Here is a 9,219-nt window from a genome sequence, read left to right as displayed (position 1 = left end):
ACACATTTACACAAGACCCACCCATGACTCATATTCCATCGGGTCAAAGTCGGGCCCGTATTTGTTTGGTGGGCAACGGTATGGTTATGGTAGTGAAAGGTATGAAGACTTTGAAGAAGGGTATGCAAGTGGGGTTAATGGGAGCCAATTGAGGATTCAAGGGCAATTCGGGTATGGACCAGAAAGTCAACCGCAACAACAAGTGCAACAATGGGGTGGACCTCCAATTATTTAAGAGCAACCGCCGCAACCACAACCATTGTAACAAGTTCCTCTGCAACCTCAATATCAACAACCTCAGTTTCAACAACCAAATCCTCAACCACAATACCAACAATATGCACAACAAAGGCCTTTATATCGGCAAATGGGCCAACCGAGAGTACCATTGGGGGTACCAAGACGTTATGCAAGAGAAATGGTTAGAGGAATTGAAGCTCACTTTAGACCGGTCATCACCAATTACCCATCTCCGGTGGTTATTCCTCAAAAATAAAATGGAAGAACATTTGAAGTGAGAACCAATGCGCTCCAAAGTTTACCAAAGTACAAGGGTTTAGCAATGGAAGAACCCTATTTTCATTTGGAGGCATATGACTCCATTTGCAACAAGATTGGGGGTCAAGGTTTTACACGGGATGAAGTGAAATTAGTGTTATTTCAATTTTCGTTGGAGGATAAGGCGAAGAGACGGTTTTACACCTTGCCATCTGCATCGATTTATACTTGGGCCGAGATGCAACAAAGGTTCTTAGAAGAGTTTTACACGCCCCAAAAGACTAATGATGCGAGACGAAGTTTAAGGTCTTTCCAACAACAATCGGGTGAAATGTTTCATGAAGCATTCGAGAGGTTCAACATGATGATCAAGAATTGTCCTCATCATGGTATAACTCTTTGGGAGTTGTTGAATGCTTTTCATGAAGGGTTGAATGCGGAAGATGAAAGGGATTTGATGTCAACCATAAACGGTACGTTCGGTACCAATTATGAACAAGATGATTGGGCATTTTTGGAACAAATGTCGATCACTTCAAAAAGAAAGGCTCAAACTGAAAGAAGAGCAAGACCGGCAATTGGAAAACCTCAAGTGCATGCCGTGGAAGATGTGGGGTACAAAATACTAATCAAAGAATTGATGTATGTACCAATTGTAATGAGTTGGGTCATGGGGCTGATTTGTGTGCGGTAGGGCAAGCACAAGTTGAAGAGGTAAATGCACTTCATGGTCAAGGAGGTGGTAATCGGAATTTCAACATAAACTCAAACACTTACCACCCCGGGTTGAGAAATCATCCAAATTTCCGTTATGGAAATCAAGAAACTCAACTCAATCCGAATTTCCAAGGGACTTCTCAAACCACCTTTATCCCTTGTCAAAAATACTTCAACCAAGGAAATCAAAGTCAACTTCAGCAATCGAGTGGTAAACAAAGCAGGTCTTCGGGTCAAAGTTCATCAAGTGGGAATGAAGTGATGGACATGTTAAAGATGATGCAGCAAGAGATGCAAAAGAGGAATCAGTTGGATGAAGCTCGTGTACAAAAGGATGAAATTCGTGATAAGGCCATTCAATCATTGACAACTCAAATGGGCTAACTTGCAACCGAGGTATCCAATTTGAAGAAGAACAAAGGTCAACTCCCAAGTGACACCAAGGTGAACCCTACTCACACTACTTCTCGCAATGTGCCGATTAATCAGGTAAGTGTTTTAAGAAGTGGTAAGGAGTTTAAAATCAATACTACACCAGAATTAGTTGCAGGTGTGGTAGAAGATGTAACGGGGGTAGAAAGTGAAGATGAACAATCTTCACCCATTCAACCCCCTAAACCATCCACGTTTTCAAACAAAGATTCTGGTCAACATGAACTTTTAAACGATAAAAGCAAGGAAGTGGAAGAGGTTCCAATTCCATTTCCTTCGGCTTTGCTTGACCCGGGCAATAAAAATGTGACTTTAAAACGGGGTGCTCAAAAGGAGGAGATGTGGGAGGTATTTAAACAGGTAAAAGTTAATCTTCCTTTACTTGAAGCAATAAAACAAGTACCCGCATATACAAAGTTTTTAAAAGAATTGTGTACTCAGAAACGACAACAAAAAGCTCCTAAATGAGTTGATTTAACTGAACGAGTGAGTGCAATTCTAAAGGGTGATCTTCCACCTAAGCTTCAAGACCCGGGAGCGCCCTTGATTAACATTCAAGTGGGTGACATTCAAATGTCACAGGCACTATTGGATCTTGGAGCGGGTGTGAGTATCCTACCAGGGGGTTTGTATGACCAATATGATTTTGGTCCACTTAAACGAGTTGAGACCACAGTTGTATTGGCTGATTTGTCTCACAAACTTCCTAGTGGGATCGTGCGGGACGTTATTGTTAAAGTGGAGGAATTTTATTATCCTGTTGACTTTTTGGTTCTGGATTACTCGTCGGTTGACTCAACACAACAACAAAATGTTATATTGGGTCGGCCATTTTTAAATACTGCTCATGCTATTATTGACTTCCGGTTTGGTATAGTTGACATGGCCTTTGGAAATAGAAAAATGCGTTTAAATGCGTTTACTAATGTTTCTAATTCATTGGCTAGTGAAGAATGTTTTATGGCAGATATTATAGATGGGTGTGTACCACACGAGTATGAGGAAGGTATGTTGGATGTTTATGTTTGTGATGATTATGAATAGGTTCATAGTTGTGCATTGGAGTTAGAGGAAAATAAACAAGAGGTATTGGCATTGCAAGACGGAAGACCACCGTGGACTCATCAGGTTGAGAGTCTGCCAACAGAAATCAATTCGGATACTAAACCTTCGTTGATTTGTCCTCCCAAGGTAGAATTGAAAGAATTGCCAAGTCATCTCAAGTATGCGTTTTTGGGAGAAGGTGAGACGTTGCCGGTTATCATTGCCTCTAACTTGGATGAGGATCAAGAAGAGGGATTGTTGGAAGTTTTAAAGGCTCACAAGGCGGCGATTGTGTGGACAATAGCCGATTTGAAGGGTATTAGTCCATCTATAGTCATGCACAAAATCATCACCACGGATGATGCAAAGCCTACTTGGGAAGCTCAAAGGAGGTTGAATCCCAATTTGAGAGAGGTGGTGAAAAAGGAAGTCATCAAATGGTTGGATGCGAGAATTTTCTATCCAATTTCACACAGTGCATGGGTAAGTCCAACACAGGTAGTTCCAAAGAAAGCCAACATCCAGGTAATTAAAGATGAAAGTGGTGAACAAATCGCCACCTGACCGGTAACCGGGTGGCGAGTGTGCATTGATTATAGGAAGCTAAATGCGGCTACCTCAAAAGACCATTTTCCATTACCTTTTATTGACCAAATTATTGAAAAATTGTCGGGTCAAAAATTTTATTGTTTTTTGGATGGGTACTCGGGATATAATCAAATTGCAATCCATCCCGACGACCAACACAAAACCACATTCACATGTCCATATGGCACTTTTGCCTTTAGGCGAATGCCATTTGGATTGTGTAATGCCCCGGCCATGTTCCAACGTTGTAAGATGAGTATTTTCTCGGACATGGTTGGGGATTCACTTGAGGTATTTATGGATGACTTTTCTATTTTTGGGTCAACTTTTGAAAGATGTCTTGATGAATTGGAAAAAGTTTTAAAACATTGTGTCGAGACTAATTTGGTTTTAAGTTGGGAGAAAAGTCATTTCATGGTACAAGAGGGTATTGTGTTAGGGCATGTAGTTTCAAGTCGGGGAATGGAGATGGATAAAGCAAAAATTAAGGTTATTTCTTCATTACCACCACCGAAAAATGTAAAAGGGGTAAGGTCGTTTTTGGGGCATGCCGGGTTTTACCGGCGGTTTATTAAAGGTTTTAGTGTGATTACTAATCCTTTATGCAATTTGTTGCTAAAAGATGTTGCATTTGATTTTACTATTGATTGTTTGCAAGCATTTGATGTTTTGAAGGAAAAATTTGTGCAAGCACTGATTTTGCAACCGCCGGATTGGACGAAGCCTTTTGAGATTATGTGTGATGCAAGTGATACCAAGATTAGAGCAGTTTGGCTCAAAGAATTGATAAGAAGCCGATGGTGATTTACTATGCAAGCAAAACGTTATCCAAGGCACAATTGAATTACACCACTACTGAAAAAGAATTACTTGCGGTGGTGTACGCCTTGGATAAGTTTCGGTCATACATATGGGAAAGTAAGGTTGTGGTTTATTTGGATCATAGTGCGGTTCGTTACCTCAAGGAGAAGAAAGATGCAAAACCCCATTTGATTCGTTGGGTCTTATTGTTACAAGAGTTCGATTTGGAGATCCGAGATAAGAAAGGGTGTGAAAATGTGGTTACGGACCACTTATCGAGAATTCCTTTGGAAGGGGTAGATGATTCACATGAAATCAATGAGAGATTTCCGGATGAAAAATTGTTATCCGTTTCCACTACACCATGGTATGCTCATTTTGTCAATTATCGGGTCACGGTTGAGATGCCGAAACATTGGGCCAATAAATGGAGAATACAATTTCTCTCCCAAGTCAAGCAATATATTTTGGATGAGCCCTATTTGTTCAAAATTGGTGCCGATCAAATCATTCGGCGTTGCATTCCTGAATCGGAAGTTCAAGAGATTTGGCACATGCTCATTCATCCGCTTGTGGTGGTTATTTTAGTTGGCAAAAGACGGGTTACCGAGTTCTGACATGTGGGTTTTATTGGCCCACAATCTTTAAAGATGCAAGTGAATATGCCGCCATTGTTTGAATTGTCAAAATATGGGTGGAATTTCAAAACGGGATGAGATGCCTTTGCAACCCATTTTGGTGGTTGACATTTTTGATGTATGGGGAATTGACTTTATGGGCCCGTTTCCGAATTCTTGTGGGTATTTATACATATTGGTGACGGTGGATTATGTTTCAAAGTGGGTTGAGGCCATAGCAACAAGGACTAATGATCACACCGTGGTATGTAAGTTTGTTCAATCCAATATTTTTGCAAGATTTGGAATTCCGAGAGTGATTATAAGTGATGGTGGAACGCATTTCAAGAATTTCAATTTCGGGAAATTGTTGAAGCGGTATAATTTGAATCATCAAATTTCTACTCCGTATCACCCGCAAACAAGTGGACAAGTTGAAGTGTCCAACCGACAAATTAAAGAAATATTGATGAAGACGATACAGGTTGATAGGAAGGATTGGTCGGTAAAGTTGGATGATGCATTATGGGCGTATCGAACTGCTTATAAAACACCCATAGGAACGATTCCTTACCGGTTGGTTTATGGGAAAGGATATCATTTGCCTATGGAGTTGGCTCACCGGGCACTGTGGGCTATTAAGAGTCTGAACATGGATTACAACGAAGCCGGTAGATTGAGAAAGTTGAAGTTGGCGGAATTGGAAGAGATAAGGGATGAAGCTTATGAGTGTGCATCGGCATACAAAGATAAGTTGAAAAAGGTTCATGATGCCAAGTTGAGGAAGCGGGTTTTTGAAGAAGGGCAAAAGGTTTGGTTATATAATTCACGGCTCAAGCTTTTTCCCTGAAAGTTGAAAAGCAAATGGATGGGCCCATATGTTATAACAATAGTGGGCAAGTTTGGTGATGTGAAATTGAAGACTTGCACAATCAAGCAAGACAAACTGTGAACGGACACCGACTTAAATCATACTTGGAGGGTAAGGATATCAATATGTGTGAAGTGGACAAGGTAGGCTACCTGTTGCGTCGCCTGAGGAAATAACCAATTAAATGGTCCAGGTTTGTTGTATAATTTAGTGTAGATTTTGTTCAAATTTGTTTTTAAAAATTACCTTTCTCGTTTAGGAGGTTGTCCAAATCAAGTGTGGGGAATTCTTAGGAATCTCTTCACCATGTTGAGGACAATTCGGGTTTTTCATGGAGGGTAGGGTAATTTTTAGTTTTTGTTTTATAAATAATTTTATTTAGTTTTTAATGGATTTTGGCTTTACTTAAAAAAAAAAAATTCCCATCAGATGTCACCGTAGCCTACGGTGTCCACCATAAGCTATGGTGGACTAGATATCGCTATGCTGGCCTCTTTCTGTTTACGCCGGCATCTTACGCCAAGGAATCTACCGTAAGCTACGGTAGCCACCGTAGCTTACGGTGGACTGTGAATGGGCGACGCAGGTATAGCAGCAACATATATAAAAAATAAATAAATAAAAGTTTTAATAAAATCCGAAAATCCCCATCCACATCTTCCACTTACCTTCTTCTTCATACTTTCATTCATCCATCCACCCCTCTCTACCAAACCCTAATCCCCAATTCATAACTTCTTCAAATCTTAACCAAAATCAATGATTTTCGGGTCTAAATTGACTAGATTTTCGCAAGGAATCACATTCTTTGCTTGGTTTCATCAATCTTAACTTTTTGGGGTTCGATTTTGGACGTTTTTGGTCTGAAAATTTTGAACAACAAGTGGGTTTTGCAGTGACTAGTGATTAGAGTGATTAGAGGGTTTAATTAAGCTTAAAGGTATGTTTCTCTTCACTCGTTTGCTACAAAACTCATTAGTTAAGATTACATGTTGTACATTTCTTACACTTGCTTGTTGAATTTGAGAAAGTTTGATGATAGTTTGAAATTTGTTTTATGGTTGTGAATATGGTATGGAAAATTAAAGTTTGACAAAAGTTGAAGATGGATTATGTCCATGTTTAAATGAAATGCTGTCAAAATTTTGTGAAAAATGGTTTATGACTTTCATTTATTCACAACCATAAAAACAAGCAAGTGTGGGAATGTATACAGAGATGAATCCTAACTTGGTTAATGTTTGTCATTGTTTAGATGGGACGTTCAGCTAAGGATAAAGGAAAAGGGATTATGTGTTCATCTAGCAACTCTGCGCCTAACATGCGAAAAAGCGGAGGTTAGAACAACAACAAGAAAGGGAAGAAGAGGTGGAGTATGTTAAGCCAGATTGGAATCATGGACCACTAACTGATCATGATTTGAGATGGCAACCAGAGTTGTTTCACGAGAAAATGAATACATTGACAAAGAAGTACGACACATTTATTTGTGAGAAAGTGCTCCCGGAATGTGAGTTTGGTCCGTTTGATGTTTTTGATCGATTCAAGGCATTGGGTTGGGAAGCAACCCTCAAGTGTTATGATCAAAACGAGAAGTATGTTTTCATCAATGAAATTGAAGAATGGAAGGAAACTTTAAGATGTCCTTCGTTTATTAAACCCTCGGGGATGAAGCTCATAGGAACTGTTAACAACATTGAAGTCACTATGTCATTTGAAACATTGAGGCAAATTGTACGATTTGACAGTAAGCCTCAAAGCAACTACGTGTATCCAGATTTGAATGACTTGTATTATCAACCCTACAAGCATCCAACGTGGAGAATGATGTTGGAAGCATTGTTTTTACCCGGCACTTATGATGGGAAGTTATTGAGGAAGAATTTAAAGATTGAGCCAAAGATGTTGCTCATCATTTTTTTACACAATGTCATGCCAAGAAGAGGGGATATGCAAGAAGTTCGGTATCCCGATGTCCCGATTCTATATTCTTTGATGCATGGAGGACCACTTGTTTCGTTCCGGTATCTAGTACTTAACAATATTTGGATAAGCGGGAATAATGTGAGTAGGAAGATTATTCCACATTGTCGGTTGATTACCGCGTTGTTGATGCGGTTTGGTGTTATTGTAGATAATGATATTGGAGTTGGGAAGAAACACAAGCCGTTCTATGTGACAAAGTTGGGGGTTGGTTGGGAATACCGAGCAAGTGACAGGTACCATATGTTGAAAAGTGAGGGATAGAGATGGAGGGCATTGAAGGTTGATGCTCGACCTTTGCAACCGGGAGAAGAAGATGAAAGTGAGAGTGATGATGAAGAGGGAGAGAGTGAAGAGGATGACTATGATGATGAACCGGGTGAGCGGGTTGCGATGGAAAGTGAAGGAGTAGGTGGTAGTTCAAGTGCGCAAGGACGGGGACGGGGAAGTGCCTTACCATTTGATTATTCGAGGCAAACATTTGAACCAAATTGGGCACACCATGGCAGCATGCAGGATGTAATATTCAACACCAGGCCAACACACTACTATATTTGGGCCGAGACAGCTCAGACATTGTTTGATCACCAAACATTCATGGGCGCTATTATGGAGCGCGCTCAAAAGTAAATGTATGATCGCCAAGAAGTGTGGAACCAGAGAAATCAACCATCGATATGAGGATGACCGTTAGAGACAAATGAATGATCGCCAAGTTAGTATGGAGCACGCTTATGCTGAACAAAGAGAAATCAACCATCGATATGAGGATGACCGTTAGAGACAAATGCACGTCGCATGGCATTCGGAGCAACAGGTGGTGGCTGACCCACCGATCGTTGACTACACCACATTGCCACCATATGACGGTACGGTGAATTATCCCATGCCACAGTTGCATCATTCAGGATGGTTGGATCCACGACAGACTCAAGGTTCAGGACAAGCTCAAGGGGAAGGTCAAGCTGGTGGAGAGAATCAGGGGGCGTTTGGTTTTTGGCGAATTCATGGACGTGATGACCTCCATTTTTGGACCACCTCAACCACGTTACTATTGAGCTGCGTCGGCAGCAAATCAGGTGTTCCCTTGTACATTTGTGTATCTTATTTTTTTCTATTTATGTTTGGGTTTTGGGAGGTTTGGGTGGAGTAATGACAAGTTGGAATTTAAGGGTCGTGCTCGTGGTGGTGTTTTGTTATCCTAAATACCCTACATTGAGGACAATGTATCTCAAATGTGGGAATGAGGGATGAAAAAAAAAACACCGGAAAAGTGGTAAGATTGCTGGGGCAAAGTTTTGATCCCCTTTTATGGTCATAATTCCCCAAAAATCAAGGTGCTTAGCTATGTTAAAAGTTTGGTCGAGTAGTATTCTAGGCAAGATTAGCATGCTTTCGGTTTATCCAATCACATAACATGCCACAATCACTTGGGTATTGGGAAAACGAAAAGCGGTGATGGAATGGTTATTCTCCGTTAGAACTTGTGCCATCAATGCACTTCAAGACCTTAGCTTGGAATAAATGTAAAAGTGATTGAGGCACTTAGGTTAAAACCTCCTCTCGGATGAGTGTGAGTGTGGGTTTTGGGGGGTTGGGCCTCATAAATTACATATATGAGCGTGGATAATGAGAGGGGCGGGGGGTTGGTTCCTTTGGAAAACTTTA

General features: G+C 40.6%; 1 pseudogene; it reads right to left on the bottom strand.

Moving 5' to 3' along the window:
* Positions 1-790: 790 nt before the first annotated feature.
* On the bottom strand, positions 791-891 carry LOC143625571 (small nucleolar RNA R71; annotated as a pseudogene).
* Positions 892-9,219: the final 8,328 nt, after the last annotated feature.

This window comes from Bidens hawaiensis, unplaced genomic scaffold (assembly GCF_021521415.1).
Source record: "Bidens hawaiensis isolate Kalapana, Puna unplaced genomic scaffold, B.hawaiensis_p1.1 tig00004109_1, whole genome shotgun sequence".
In the NCBI taxonomy this organism is placed as follows: Eukaryota; Viridiplantae; Streptophyta; class Magnoliopsida; order Asterales; family Asteraceae; genus Bidens; species Bidens hawaiensis.
Note: the sequence above shows the minus strand (reverse complement) of the source record. Positions and strands in the feature narration are given on the sequence as shown.